Source organism: Cetorhinus maximus, chromosome 31 (genome assembly GCF_964194155.1).
Source record: "Cetorhinus maximus chromosome 31, sCetMax3.hap1.1, whole genome shotgun sequence".
Lineage (NCBI taxonomy): Eukaryota > Metazoa > Chordata > Chondrichthyes > Lamniformes > Cetorhinidae > Cetorhinus > Cetorhinus maximus.
Window position 1 is genome coordinate 19,006,661 of NC_135909.1, and position 15,397 is coordinate 19,022,057.

The 15,397-nt window shown below is 44.9% G+C and overlaps 2 non-coding genes across 2 annotated transcripts; both read left to right on the plus strand.

Annotated features, from left to right (window-relative positions):
• Window positions 1-1,895: 1,895 nt before the first annotated feature.
• trnap-agg (transfer RNA proline (anticodon AGG)) lies at window positions 1,896-1,985 on the plus strand. Its single transcript is given in 2 exon segments — window positions 1,896-1,931; window positions 1,950-1,985. It is a non-coding gene; the product is annotated as a tRNA-Pro (tRNA).
• A 12,981-nt stretch (window positions 1,986-14,966) lies between these two features.
• trnat-agu (transfer RNA threonine (anticodon AGU)) lies at window positions 14,967-15,041 on the plus strand. The gene has a single exon. It is a non-coding gene; the product is annotated as a tRNA-Thr (tRNA).
• The last annotated feature ends 356 nt before the right edge of the window (window positions 15,042-15,397 follow it).

Here is a 15,397-nt window from a genome sequence, read left to right on the forward strand (position 1 = left end):
TAAGCTGGTTGACGGGGTGGGGGGGGGGTGGGACAGGTGGAGCTGGATAGAGGGCCACTGATAGGTGGAGGCAAAGAAGAGATTGCCAAAGATGTCATAGGCAAAAGGGTGTTAACGGTGCAGATATTATTTAAGGAGTGTGGTAATAGTGACATTAAGGGTAGAAAGCAGGACAAACAAGTGGCAGATAGCCCTAGTGGGGCGGGGTGGGGCGAAGGTATCGAAATGGGCTAAAGGGTGGAGATAAAACGATAGATCGAAATAAATTTGGTGGGAAAAGAAAAATATTTTTTAAAATATTAATTTGGAAAAAGGGGAATCGGAAAGGGGGTGGGAATGGAGGAGAGAGTTCATGATCTGAAGTTTTTGAATTCAACATTAAGTCTGGAAGGCTGTAGAGTGCCTAATCGGAAGATGAGGTGCTGTTCCTCCAGTTTGCGTTGAGCTTCACTGGAATATTACAGCGGGCCAAGGACGGACGTGCGGGCTTGAGAGCAGGGTGGTGTGCTGAAATGGCAAGCGACAGGGAGGTCTGGGTCATGCTTGCGGACAGACCGAAGGTTTCAGATTTCCAGCATCCGCACTATTTTGCATTTGTCCACGGAGATTAGTCTGGGCTTCAAGATGAGGAACACAGTGACATTGTCGTCCATCTCTATGGCACACCAAAGCAGTTCGTTTAGCTTATATTTGAGCCGCTTCACGGAGAGATTGGAATTTCTTCCAAAGCATTTTATTAATCCCATGAAATGGGTTGAGGCAAAGCGTTTTGTTCCAGTTGGAAACACCAAAAATTGATCGAGATCCAACAGATATTGTGGATTTGTTAAAAATTGAACAAAATACAAAGATTGTACAAATTAACAAGACACTGCGTTCTGAGAAAGAGCTCTGAAATGTTTGGGAAAAGATGCAGAATCTTCAGCTAACGAGTAAGACCACGGTTTTCAGAAAGTTCCAATCGATTTCTGTATAAAGCGACCGCGGGAGAACTCGAAACTGCAATCTTCTGATTGCATTACGCACAACAACGTCAAACGCCTTACCCATTAGGCCACGCGGTCATTACACGGCCTAATACAACCGATACCGGTCCCATGTGAATAAGTATGTGGTTGTATTTATTCCATAAATTCCAGAAATTAATCCACGAAACATTTAAACCACTTCTTGAAGAAAGTCCTTCTTTCCATTTAACGAGTAATTTGATCGAATTTTCCGTTATGTTAATGCTATAGCATCAAAGAGCGAAACTATTTCCGATGGCTGGGAATCCAGGAATCGTGCACTAAAATGAAAGCAAAACGCTGCAGGTGCTGGAAACTTGAAATCAAAACTTCTGCAAAAGCTCAGCAGGCCAGGCAGCATCTGTGGAGAGAGAAACGTTTCGGCTCCGTTTGACACTTCTTCAGAGCTGAAGAGAGGTAGAAATGTGATGGATTTTATACCGTGGAAGAGAGCGGGTGGAGCAATGGAGCAAAACAGAAGGTCAGGGATAGTAGGGACCTCAGCAGAGACTTGACAAGGATATCATGGTCACAAGACAAGGGGAGTGTTAATGGTAGTGTTAAAGACTATAGTAAATGCTAATATGGGGCATAAAGGTAAGATTACAGAACGTGTTAACAGCAGAACAAGGGTCAGCGCTCTCCGAAGGCAAATATGAGAACAAGTAACAGATGACCATGTAGAGGGAGGGGGTTAGGGGGTCCAGTGTTGATCAAAAGTAATCGATGTGAAACGTGAACATCGGTTTCACTGTTCGTGCTACTGCCTGAGATGCGGAGTAATTGCCAAAATGTCTGATTTCCCAATCACGATGTCCAAAGTTGTTTGGTCGACTGGAGGTGGCATTGAAACGATTCCTTAGTTGCACCAGGTCTACGTTACCGCCTGGCTCGTTGGTCTAGGGGTATGATTCTCGCTTAGGGATTTTCATTGTGTGAACTTGCGAGAGGTCCCGGGTTCAAATCCCGGACGAGCCCTGCTTTTTTCAAATTCTAATTGCGGAAATCAGGGCGAGATTGAAACACCCTGGAAGTTCATTGCAGAGAATACTTCACTTCACCGGACGTGAAGAAAATGAACGCAAAGCCTCCTCGTGTCATGGGACTCAGGAATTCATCCCACTGCACCAAATGCAGCAACTCCCACCTTGTGGATTCAGGTGGGATGCCCAATGCAGTCACTTGCAATTTTGCCTGAACGAACACACAGAATGGCATAATTTGATTTTTTTTTTCGATATTTGAGCTGTTTTCTAGTATTTGCACTGAACAGAAAGTGAGCGTTTTAGCAATCCGGTTCAAGGGGAATTAACAATCAGGGTATCTGGGCACAACTAAAATTGTGGAGCAGCAAAGTGTTTCACTCCCCGTATTACAGCCGGAGCTGAGCTGGAATTGTTCATTGCTGTCTTTTCACTATAACAATGTAAAAGGGTGACTGAAGCACTTTGATGGCAATCAACATCTATATTCATTGAAGCGGGTCATCTCCGCTGGCTCTTTGGTCTGGGAGTGCGATCCTTAATTAGGGATTTTTGTTGAATTGGTTTGCGAGAAGTGAAGGGTTCAACCCCCAGCCAAACATCATTGTTTGTGGCTTTTGGTCCAAGATGTGGGCCGCGTAAGGAAAACAATGAAGAGCTGTGCTCTGGAAGGTGGGATTCACTGAAATCGGGAGCAGGTTTGAGAATCCGGGTCGTTATTGCTTAGAATTTATCCACGCTGCACATGTGGGGAAAATAAACACAGGCCTTATAAATGTTTGCCTATGTAATCTGACTCTGAAATTATCCCAAAACAGCAATTCAGGCAACCCCATGCTTGTGGGTTCAGGTTGCAGGCTGATGAATTCTGTTGTAATATTATCTGAAAGAACTGACAGAGATGGTAACCCCTCAGCTTGGTTTTGATTTGACCGCATTTACACTGTATTCCAGGAGTTTCACTGAGGAGAAAATGGGCCTTTATGTGGTTCCGCAATCTCGTTCAGAGGGAATTAACAACCAACATGTAGCTGTAAGTAAGCATTTCCTTGTAGACATTAACGTGATCCATCCCGCGCTCATATTCACATTTGAAAATGAACAGTGTAACCAGCTCCCTTTCCTCGATGTGCTATTTGAGAAATCCGCTAAATGAGTTCTCTGCTACTGTCAACTTCAAGCCGACCATCACTGTTCAGATTAGCGTGGGTAGAAAATTGGCAGCTGGCAGAAAAAAGGGAGTAGACCTAAATGGGTCATTTTTTTCTGTTTGGCAGGATGTGACGAATGGGGTCGCGCAGGGGTTTGTGCTGGGGTCTCAACTTTTTACACTTTATTTCAATGACTTAGATGAGGGTAGGCAAAGCATAGTAGTTAAAATTGCAGAAGAAACAAACATAGCTAAGTTGCGAAGAGGACATAAGAAGATTGTAGACGGATATAGATAGGTTGAATGAATGGGCAAACATTTGGCAGATGGTGAAGTTTTTCGGTTTGGCTCAAAGATTAAAAAAAGCAGAGTATTATTTAATGGGGTACGCCTGCAGAATTCCGAGGTGCTGAAGGATCTAGGTGCTCTAGCTCTCGATTCACAGAAAGTTAGTGCAGGTACAGCAAATAATTGAGAAACTCGTGGAATGCTACCCTTTGTTACGAGAGGAATTGAACATAAAAGTAACAATGTTATGCTTCAGTTATAAATGGTATTGATGAGAGCATATCTCGAACACTGTGTGCAGTTTTGGTCTTATTTAAGGAAGCAGGTAAATGGGTTGGAGGGGGTACAGAGGAGGTTGACTGGATTAATAACTGCAATGAGCGGGCTGCCTTATGAGGAAATGTTGTACAGACTGGGCTTGTTTCCACTCGAGTTAAGGAGATTGAGGGGTGACTTTGTTGAAGCATATAAGATCCTGGATGGTCTTGACAAGGTGGACGTGGAAATGACATTCACTCTTGTGGGTGAGTCCAGAACCAGGAGGCACTGTTTTAAAATTAGGGGTCGCCATTTTAAGACAGAGATAAGGAGAATTTGTTTTCTCTAAGACAGTTGTGTGACTTTGGAATTCCCTGTCTCAGAAAGCGGTAGAGGCGAGATCACTGAAATTTTTTAAGGCAAAGGTACAAATTTTCATGTTAGGTAAGAGAATTAAAGGTTGTCGGAGGTAGATGGGAATGTGAAAATCGAAACACAAGCAGAACAGACATGATCTTATTGAATGACGGAGCAGGCTTGAGGGGCTGAATGGTCGACTTCTGCTCCTATTTCGTAAGCTCACATGTTGATATGTTAGACCAATCAGAGTTGACTTGCCTTTTTTTGGAATTAAAACAAAAGCTTTGGATTAACTGTTTCTTGGTGCATTGTCCATGGCAACGCCTTAACCAGTCAGATTCCACATGCCAGCCAATCAGCACCCTGTTTATCACGTAGTTTTCAATGTTGTTCCCTTTGAAATTTGGCGTTCGTGTGTCTGTCCTGATAAGTGCAAGATAAAAAACTTCGACAGCATGTCTCTTTTTTTTTATCAGAAACACTCAAGTTCTGTGCCACCAAGTGGCAATTTCCCTAAAACTGGGTCCTGTGGTTACTGACCCTTCTGTCACAGGATTAAAAAAAAACGTTCTCCTTATTTAGTCTATCAAAATCATTCATCATTTTGTGCAACTCATCACTGTTTTGTCGACAGAGGCGACATCAGGAAAATGCAGGGGACACTTTAAGATTGAAGCAGAATGTGGGTTTATCCACATTCAGGCTATTTCAACACCGTGCAGTCGTAAACCCGACCAAGGAGCTTTACAGGAGAGGTAACAAGCAGCATTTGATACCAAACCATGTATTGGGCCAGGTGGCCAAACACTTCATCAAAGAGGTAGATTTTAAAGAGATCGTTAAAGGAGAAAGGAGAGCTGGGAGGTTTAGGGAAGGAATTGAAGAGCTGATGGTTCCGACAGCTGAAGGCACGGCCTCCAATGGTGGAACAAGGAAAAGCGCGAATCATCAAGAGACCGGAATTAGATTCAGACCGAGTAAGGGGATTGTCTGGAAATGGACGCGAAACTCCAGCCTGACAAGTGAGGAATCTACCCCCGACCCTCCAATATTCTCACTGCCGCTCGCCCCATGTGTCCAGTTGGAAAACATTCTGAAGCAGCATGTAATCTGACAGGGAACCCGGGATAAGCCTCCACTGTCTGATCGAAAACTGCAACAGGAGCTGCTCATTACAACTGTGAGAGCCGCGTGGTGATGGTGTAGGTCTTGACATCCAGTGGTGTAGGTTCACATCGGCCTCATCATGTTATTGTTTAAAGGTGTCTCCCAGAAACAGTCTGGAGAGATGACAGGGCAGTTCTGAGAGGCAGTGTCATGCTGCATGTCACAATTACCAACTGGCTGCTTATGGACAGGTTGGAGTCTGCCTGAGGGCTGAGCAAACTGACTGCGTTCGAGCAATTCTCAATGTGTTTTGGAGAAGTTGCCCTGAGAATTTGATGATTCTGCTCAGTGGTTCGGAGGGAAAGCGAACAGGGACTTGAGTCACCATCACCAACAGGCATTAACGAACCAGTTTCTCATTTAAACCACAGTCATGGAGTTATAGAGTTCTACAGCACGGAAAGAGGCCCTTCGGCCCATCGTACCGGCGTCGGTCATCAATCCCCTTTCTACTGCAATCCCATTCTCCAGCACTTGCCCTTTCTCCGGTATATCGATGACTGCTTCAGTGCCGCTTCATGCTCTCGTCTGGATCTGGAGAATTTTTTTTAATTTTGCTTCCAATTTCCACCCCTCCATCATTTTCATCGTCCACCACTGACACTTTCCTTCCCTTTCTTGACCACTCAGTTTCAATTTCTGGTGAAAGACTGTCCACCAATATTCATTACCAGGCTACCGACTCCTATAGCTACCTCGAATACAACTCCTCACACCCCGATACCTGCAAGGACTCCATCCCATTCTCTCAGTTCCTTTGCCTCCGTCACATCAGTTCTGATGATGCCATTTTCAAAAACAATTCCTCTAACATGTTTTCCTTCTTCATTAACCGAGGTTTTCCACCCACGGTGTTGACAGGGTCCTCAACCCTATCCGGCCCATCTCCTACACATCCACCCTCGCACATTCCTCTCCCTCCCAGAACCATGATAGGGTCCCCCTTGCCCTCACTTATCACCCCACCAGCCTCCGCATTCAAAGGATAATCCTCCGTCATTTCCCCCAACTCCAGCATGATGCCACCACCAAACACATCTTCCCTTCAACCCCCCTGGCGGCATTCCGTAGGAATCGTTCCCTCCGGGACACCCTGGTCCTCTCCTCCATCACCCCCTACACCTCTACCCCCTCCCACGGCACCTTCCCATGCAACCACAGAAGGTGCAACATCTGCCTCTTTACTTCCCCTCTCCTCACAGCCCAAGGGCCCAAACACTCCTTTCAAGTGAAGCAGAATTTCACTTTCACTTCCCTCAATTTAGTCTACTGCATTCGCTGCTCCTAATACGGTCTCCTGTATATTGGAGTGACCAAACGCAGACTGGGCCACCGCTTTGCAGAACACCTTCGTTCTGCCCGCAAGCATGTCCCAGACCTCCCTGTCGCTTGACATTTCAACACTCCACCCTGTTCTCATGCCCACATGTCCGTCCTTGGACTGCCACAGTGAAGCTCAACGCAAATTGGAGGAACAGCACCTCATCTTCCGACTAAGCACTTTACAGCCTTCCGGACTGAATATTGAGTTCAACAATTTCAGATCATGAACTCTCTCCTCCATCCCCACCCCTTTTCCGATCCCCCTTTTTCTAATAATTTATAATTTAAAAAATATATAAATCTTTCTTTTTCCACCTATTTTTAAATTTATTTCAATCTTTTGTTCTTTCTCCACCTTTTAGCCCATTTCGATCCCTTCCCCCACCCCACCCCCACTAGGGCCATCTGCCACTAGCCTGCTTGCTGCCCTTAATGCCCCCATTAGCACATTCCTGAGATAATATCACCACCGTCAACACCCCTTTGTCCTTTTGTCTGTGGCATCTTTGGCAATCTCTTCTTTGCCTCCACCGATCACTGGCCCCTTATCCAGCTCCACTTGTCCCACCCACCTCTACCAGCTTATATTTCACCTCATTTCTCTATTTCCTTAGCTCTGATGAAGTGTCATTCGGACTCAAAACTTAAACTCTATTCCTCTCCTCTGATGCTGTCAGACCTGCTGAGTTTATCCAGTTATTTTTGGTTTTCTTTCGGATTTCCAGCATCCACAGTATTTTTCTTTTGTCCTGAATGCTATGTCGTTTCAAGTGTTCATCTAAGTGCTTCTCAAATGCCGTGAGGGTTCCTGCCTCTACCACCCTTTTAGGCAGTGAGTTCCAGATGTCCTCCACACTCTGGATGAAACAAAAATCCTCAAATCGCCTCTGTACCACTTGTCCCATACCTTAAATCTATGCCCCCTGGCTATTGATCTCTCAAAAAAAGGCAAGAACTTCCTCTTAACTACCCAATCTCTGCCCCTCATAACTTTGTGCACCCCAACCAGGTCGCCCCCTCAGCCTCCCCGGCTTTCAGGAAAACAACCCTATCCGATCCAGTCTTTCTTCATAGCTGAAAGGCTCCAGCCTAGACAACATCCTGGTGAGTCTCCTCTGCACCCTTTCTGGTGCAATCACATCCTTCCTATATTATGGCGAGCAGAACTGCACACAGTACTCCAGCTGTGGCTTATCTAGAATGTTATACAGTTCCAACATAACCTCTCTGCTCGTATCGTCAATGCCTCGACTAATAAAGGCAAGTATCCCATCTGACTTCTTAATCACCTCATCGACCTGTCCTACTGCCTTCAAAGATCATTGGAAATGCACAACAAGGTCCCTCTGATCCTTTGTGCTCCCTAAGGCCCTGCCATTCATCGTGTGATCCCTTGCATTGTTAGTTCTCAAAAAATGCTTCACATCACACTTTTCAGGATTAAATTCCACTTGCCATTGTTCTGTCCATCTGGCCAGCCCACCTGTGTTATCCTGTGGTCTAAAGCTTCCCTCCGCACTGTTTACCACACCACCAATTTGCTTGTCATTTGCGAACTTACTGATCATACCTCCTACATCCATGTCTAGATCATTAATGTACACCACAAACAGCAAGGGACCAGCACTGAGCACTGCAGTATGCCACTGGACACAGGCTTCCTGTCACAAGAGCAACCTTTGACCATCACGCTCTGCCTCCTGCCACTAAGTCAATTTTGGATCTAATTTGCCAAATTTTTCTGGTCCCATGGGTTCTTACTTTCTTGACCAGTCTCCCATGCGAGACATTGTCAAACACCTTATGGAAGTCCATGTCGACTATGTCAACTGCATTACCCTCGCCTATACACCTTGTCACCTCCTCCAAAAAATCAATCAAATTTGTTAGGCATAATATCCCCCCGGCAAAGCCATGCTGACTATCCTTGATTAATCCTTGCCCCTCCAAGTGGAGATTAACTCTGTCGCTCAGATTTTTTTCAAGGAGTTTCCCTACCACTGATGTTAGACTCACTGGCCTATAGATCCCTGGTTTATCCCTAACACTCTACTTGAATAATGGTGTTCTCCAGTCCTCTGGCACCTCTCCTGTGGCCAGAGAGGATTTGAAAATTAATATCAGCGCCCCTGAAATCTCCTCCCTTGCCTCCAACAGCAGCCTGGGATATATCTCATCCGGGCCTGGCGATTTATCCACTATTACGCCTCCTAAAACCGCTAATACCTCTTCCCTCTCAATGATAATTTGTTTAAGTGTATCACAATCCCCTTCCCTGATTTATATGCCTAAACCATCCTTCTCTAAAATTAATACAGATGCAAAGTGTTCAAATAAAACCTCACCGACGTCTTCTGGTTCCTCACACAGGCTGTCACATTGGTACCTATTGGCCCTATCTTTCCCTAGTTATCGCCTTGCTCCTAATATCCTTATAAGCGCCTTTGGATTTTGCTTTATTTTACCTGCCAGCGTATTTTCATGCCCACTCTTCGCTCCCCTAATTTCTTTTTAAAGTAACTCCCTGCACTTTCTATTCTCCGCGGGGGATTCCGCTGTTTTGAGCCCTCGTTGTCTGCCCTAAGCTTGCATTTTTTCTCCTTTTACAATCCAGTAAATTTCTTAACAGCCAGGGTTCTCCGGACTTGATGGTTCCACCCCTCCACCTTTACGGGAACATGTTGGCCTACACTCTTATCATTTTCTTTTTGAATGTCTCCCACTGCGATGATGTAGATTTTCCTACAAGGAGCTGCTCACACATGAATTAAAAACTAACTTCGAGGGGACTCGCACTCACAACTTTTGAATGTCCTTTTTGTCATTGTTTTAAGCAATACACACACGATCCATTGCACTACAGAGTCTCACATGTGGCAGCATTTCCCTTTGCCTTATGAGGATTTTTGACAATGTAGGACGAGCTGAGAGCTGCAAAGTTCAGCATTTCTGATATTAGAATATTAATTACGTTTCAAAACGACTTCATTGCTGGTCAAACGGATTAGAACGTCTTGTGTTCGTCAAAAGCGCAATTCCATCGCTCTCCCTCTATTCATCTGTCTGTTTCTGTGACTATCTCTCCCTTAAATCTCGCTCTCTCCCTCCCTCTCGATCAGAAAGGGCACCAGAAGGCTGAATGGATACCGATTCCTCTTTCCCGTTATTCTTAAGGAAAATCAGCCATCGACAGAAAACACTTTCCATATTTCGCCAAACAAATGTAATTTCCTTTTCAGAAAGTTCAGACAGAAATTTGAAGATAGGATGTTGTGATACTGGGGAAAAAAGAACTGCTTAAATTTGATGAACTCCCTGGATCTGGCGGCCCACAACGTCGGTTTTTTAAAGAATAGGTTGCAGGGATATTGTAAGAATCGCCGCTGATTTTCCAGATTTCCCAGATTCTAGCACGGAACTATAGAATCAACCTCCATCTCCTACCAGTCAGCCCTGTGTCGGTTCCATACCTGCTATTTCTGCCTTTTTTCTTGAGCTGTAGAGACTCCTCAGAAACTCTTCACTCACTGTAAGTTAGACTTCCGATCCCCGCCTGGACAGCTGTGTTACGCACAAGTTAAGTATCGTTCAATTTATAAACGAGTAAAATTCACCCTAATTATAACGCAGCAGTTTTAAAGGTTGTAAAGCTGAAAAAAATCAGGAATAAAGGCTGGAAGATCCGATCGTGTCAGTGATAATCTGTGAGGTGTGAGCCTGTCGAGAGTGCCCGAGTCTGGAATGATGGGTTCAATAGGGGGAAATTCTCAAGAGAGCGTTCGAGCTCAGAGTGGCGGGGTCTATGGAGAGAGGTCCTGAAGCGACTGTCTGAACCCAGGGTTTGTGTATTGTGGAGGTACAGGAGGGGGCCATTCAGTCCCTTCAGGCTGTTTCCACACACAGTTACACAATGGTTGGTCTGTATCTTAGCTCCATCCAGATGGTGTGATTTCCAATCCTGTTAGGCGGTTGCCTAGCAAAAATCTATCACTCGTCGTTATTGAATTATTACTTAAGGCAGCATTTACTGCTTATGAGGGAAGATTGCTTCACATCTCCATCTTTGCGCGAAGAAATAATTATTAACGCCTCCCCTGAATGGCCTGTCTCTGTTTGAAATGTATGACCTTTAGTCCTGGACTCCACCATTTCACCAGTGTTTTTTAATGTCCTCCTGAAATCTGTTGCTATCGTTCACATTGTTTAGTTCACATCTGAGTTTTGTGTAGTTTTGGACTTTGTAATTGTACGCAATAAACACAAGTGTAGGCTATTAAAGTTTATCCAGAAGAGAAGTGGCTCTAACACTGACTCCTGGAGACATTACTGTCCGCTCCGCTGAAGTCTGGAAAACAACTGTTCATTGACAATTTTGTATCCACGCTCTCTGCCAGAAACAGCACGGTGAGATGACTGAGCAGTTTTGGAAAGATAGTGTTGGCTGTATATGTCAACTTTGGAAACTGTTTGAAGAATGAACAGACTGATTCTGGCCTGGCCTGGTGTTTTCTAGTTTCATGAAAAGTTGCCGTGAGAAGTTGAGATTCTTCTGGCCAGTGGTTCAGATAGAAAGTGGGGGCAGTCAGGAGCCCCCTGTATAACTGGAGATGTCGGTGAAACAGCTCCCCTTCGCTGAAAGCCTTGAATGAAAGAGTGAGAAAAACAGAATTCCAACAATGGATAATTGTTCCAAAGTTCCGCAATTTCCAACATTAGACCATTGATTAGGCTTGAAAAGTGTTTCATTCATTGTAAAGCGTATTGAAACCCCTTGTGGTTGTGACAACAGCTTTAAAAAGGCAAGTGTTCAATTCAAATACCTCATTGATATCAAGGGCAGTCGCTGTTACATCGCCAGTTGAGTTCAGTTCTTCTGTCCATGTTTGGGCCAAGGCTGCAGTGCAGTCAGGAGCTGAATGGCCCTGGTGTATCCCAAACCAAGCATCAATGAACAGGTTATTGCTGAGTTACTGTTGCTTGATGGCACTTTCGAAGTCAGCCATCACATTTTTTTTTGATCAGGAGTAGACTAATTGGCCGGGTTGGATTTATTCTGTTTTTTTGTTGACAGGGCACACCTGCTGACCTCGCCAGCCAGGCCCACATCTCGTACAAAAAAAAACGGAAATGTTCCAGTTCTTGTGTACAAATCTCGTTAAACGACAATGGGATTAATGTCATCAAGTTTTGACTGCATCTGTTAATCGCTGGGAGTAAATTTGATTGTGGGATTCATGTCGTACCCATAAAACTCTGCTTCTGTACCTGAATGAGCTTTGTTCTGTATCTGTCAGTCACAGGCAGTGTTTGTGAGTGTAGGATTCATTCTGTATCCCCAACTCTGGGACCGTTTGTGAGAGTAGAATTCCTTCTTTATGGGTCAATGTCTTGTACTGTAAGTGAGGGTGGGGTTAATTTTGTATCAGTCAGTGGTACTGATTGCCAATGTGGGAGTCATTCTGTATCTATCAGCCACTATTACTGTTAGGGAAATTGGGATTAATTCGTTGGCTAAATGTCTCTGGTATTTTCTTACTCACAGTGTAAGTAACATATCTTCTCATTTCTGTTGGGCTGTTGTAAAGAACATATCTCTTTATTACCTGTTGGACTGTGGATTAGAATTACAATGGCTGCATGTTGAAAGACATGCTCATTGGAACAGAATGAGAGATATATACAATGCTGCAATCTTGGAACACAGTGGGTCCTGAAAGACAGGATGGTGCCAGGAAGGATTGCTGGACCAAGGGAGCTGTCTGACAACATTTTAAGTGGCTCCTGACCAGGTGACCAAGATTTTGTGTGAAGAGCGGTACAGCAGAACTTCTTGGCCTGCAAAGAGAAAACATCTAAAATCTCTTTCCTCATATCTCTATAACCAGCTCCCCCCCTCTCTCTCTCTCTCTGAGGAAACCAGTGTGAAAAGGGAAAGGGAAAGCCACTGTTAGAGAAATTGAAAGGCAAGTTATCATCCAATGAACTAAATTCTGAAAGTGCTGGAAGGCCACCTCGTGTCATCAACAAGATCTGAAAGGAATTTGGAAGACATCAATCAAAATCAATCCTTCCAACCCTGTACTCCACATTGGTGCAACTGAACTGTTTTACCCCACCCTTAAAATGCATGTTTTGTGTGCCTTATGTGTACGCGTGTGTGTATGTGTGTGTGTGTGTGTGTGCGCGTGTGTATGTCTGTGTGTGTAAGGGTTTAAGAAGAGGGTGGAGTTTAAGTTACAGTGTTAGAAGTTAGCAGTTATTTTTTTTTTCTTTGCCATTTGTTAAAGATAATTTGATCAAAACAATTATTTACTTATTAAGTTTACAAACCTGGTGCTCATATCCTGTTAACCTAAATTAAACAGTTAGGTAGAATTGGGGCAATCTGGTGGTTTGATCAAAAATTTTCACATTTGTCGTGGCTCGGGGAGCAGTGGGGTTCGATATTGCAGCGAACTATCCCCAGTGAGATCGTGACATTCGGCAGAGCCTCCGTATCCAGGTTGATTCCGCAGTTTGATGGGAATGTTAGGGTGGGTGATGTGCTGGGCCAGGAGTGTATCAATTATGGTCGAATACAATTCTGCTGCTGCTGATGGCTCTCAGAGCATGAGCCTGGGATCGCTGGATTACTCTTCCAGTGCCAGGATCAGATTTCTGCATCTGTCATTCCCAGACACAATATATCTTCGTCATATTCAGTATGTATCTTGCATTTTCTGATACTTTATGAGGTTTGGGTCACTAGTTGAGTCTGTCAGTGGAGCCGTACGTGTGCAATTGATTTGCCTGACAGTCAGCTTCCGGTGCTGTAAATGACCGGATTTATTCTGTATTTGTCAGTCTTTGGTATTGTAAGCGACTTTCTGAATCTCCTCATCCTGAATCTCACAATGGCGCTGTGTGTGTCTGTGTGTGTGTGTTTGTTGACTGGTGGCGGGTGGGGGCTGGGGGGTGTGTGGTTGTACGTGTGTGTGTCTGTGTGGTTAACTCATTATCACTCAGTGCTACTGAATGTGAGTGTGGATTAATTCTCCCCTCGTCTTTGCCAATTCCTAAGAAATGCTTAGACTGCGTGAGGTGTAATTGCGCGGCGGGTGGTGGGGTAGGGGGAGGTGTGTCGGGGAGGGAGGGACTGAAATCCATGGCGCAGGATGATGAGTGTGAAAACAGCCGACTTTAAAACATGTGTGTAGGAAAGTGAAAAGAGAACATGTATGTGGGGAGATCACAGGAAAGCTGTGGCTGGAGCTGCCCCGAGAGACAAGTTTTGGGTTGTCAGTTAAAACATAACTCCTGTAATGAAGGCACAAAATCAGAAACAGGAAATGCGGGGAATATTCAGCAGGTCCGAAAACAGCTGTGGAGAGATATTCCTGTCGCCAGGATCCAATGGACACTTCACGTCGCTCAGATCTTACACTCTCAACACCTTCGTGTAAGGAACAGGTCGGGCGGGAATTGTTGATTTGAGCAAACAGAGCAATGCAGCAATGAGAAGCTCCTCACCCCCCGGCGGCTTGGGGAAGGATGGGACTCAGATACAGGATCCTGACAGGTGCTGAAAAAAGGAAAATCACATCGAGTTTCAAATGCAATGAAGGTGAAAATAGAATCCAAAACATTTGTGCGAAGTTCAATGGGTTAGTGTCCCAATGCATCAGAGCTGCGATTTCTGATGGCCGAGTGGTCTGAAGTGCTGTGTTTATATTGCCCTATTCTTCTGGAAGCGTGGGTGACGAATCCCCCTCCTGACATTAACTTTCCTTCCACAGCTCATTCCAAACCCGCCACTCCTGCCGGCGAGAAGGACAAGGGCAGCAGACGCATGGGAACACCATCACCTGCAAACACACGACATTAAACTGCAAAATAGGACAAGTGCATCACTGCTTCACTTGGAAGAGGTGTTTGGGTTTTGAGGAGATAAAAAACTGACGTTGTATCCCCTGCATTAGCACAGAAAGGTGCGGTTAAAAGGGGAGGGGATATTGGCGGTAGAGCAGCGGTCGCGGAGGGGATTGTCCCTTCAGTATGGTGAGTTCCCCATTCAGTGGAGCCACACACCGCCCTGACTTAGAAATATATCGCCACCCCTTCCCTGTCGCTGGGTCAAAATCCTGTTCCGCCCTTCAACTGGATCCTGGATCATCTGTATCTGAACTCCAGCTTCCTGGCAGGATTTCACAGACGATCAAACCAGTGCTGATTCAAACAAAACCTCGAGCGATCCCATTTTTAAAATTGCCATTTAGTTCGCTTTTTGGGGGGAAAGTTCTAATTTTTCACCACCCTTTGTGTGAAGTGTCTCTTTACCACATCATGAAAGGCGCTACACTCATTTTATACTTTACCCCAGTTTTCTGGACCGAAGTCGTACCCGATCTGCGACATATAACTAACTGTTCATGAGATGTATCCACCGCCCTTGGTCTCTGTGGCTTAGTTGGTTAAAGCGCCTGTTTAGTAAACAGGAGACCCTGGGTTCAAATCCCAGCAGAGCCTTGTTTCCATTTACAAGTTTTGAGCTGATCTGGGCTGATTTGAGCAAGTCCTTCGTAACAGTGCAAAACATTTCTTGGTTCTGATGAGTATTTCCAAATTACCCTCCCTTGTACAGCATGTTTTCTTCTAACATTTCAACACAACTGAAGAAGAGATTTCTGGAAAGTGGCCACTCACACTGAGAGACTCTCCCCCGTGTGACTCCACCGGAAGAGATGGGCGCTATTCTATTTAACAGTTGAAGTTCAGAACACTGACATCCAGATTTTGGAAGAACAAGACAACAGAGCAAGGTAAAACTCACTGGGTCAGCGATAGGATTCAAACTTCATCACCGGAAATAAGAGGAAGAGAGG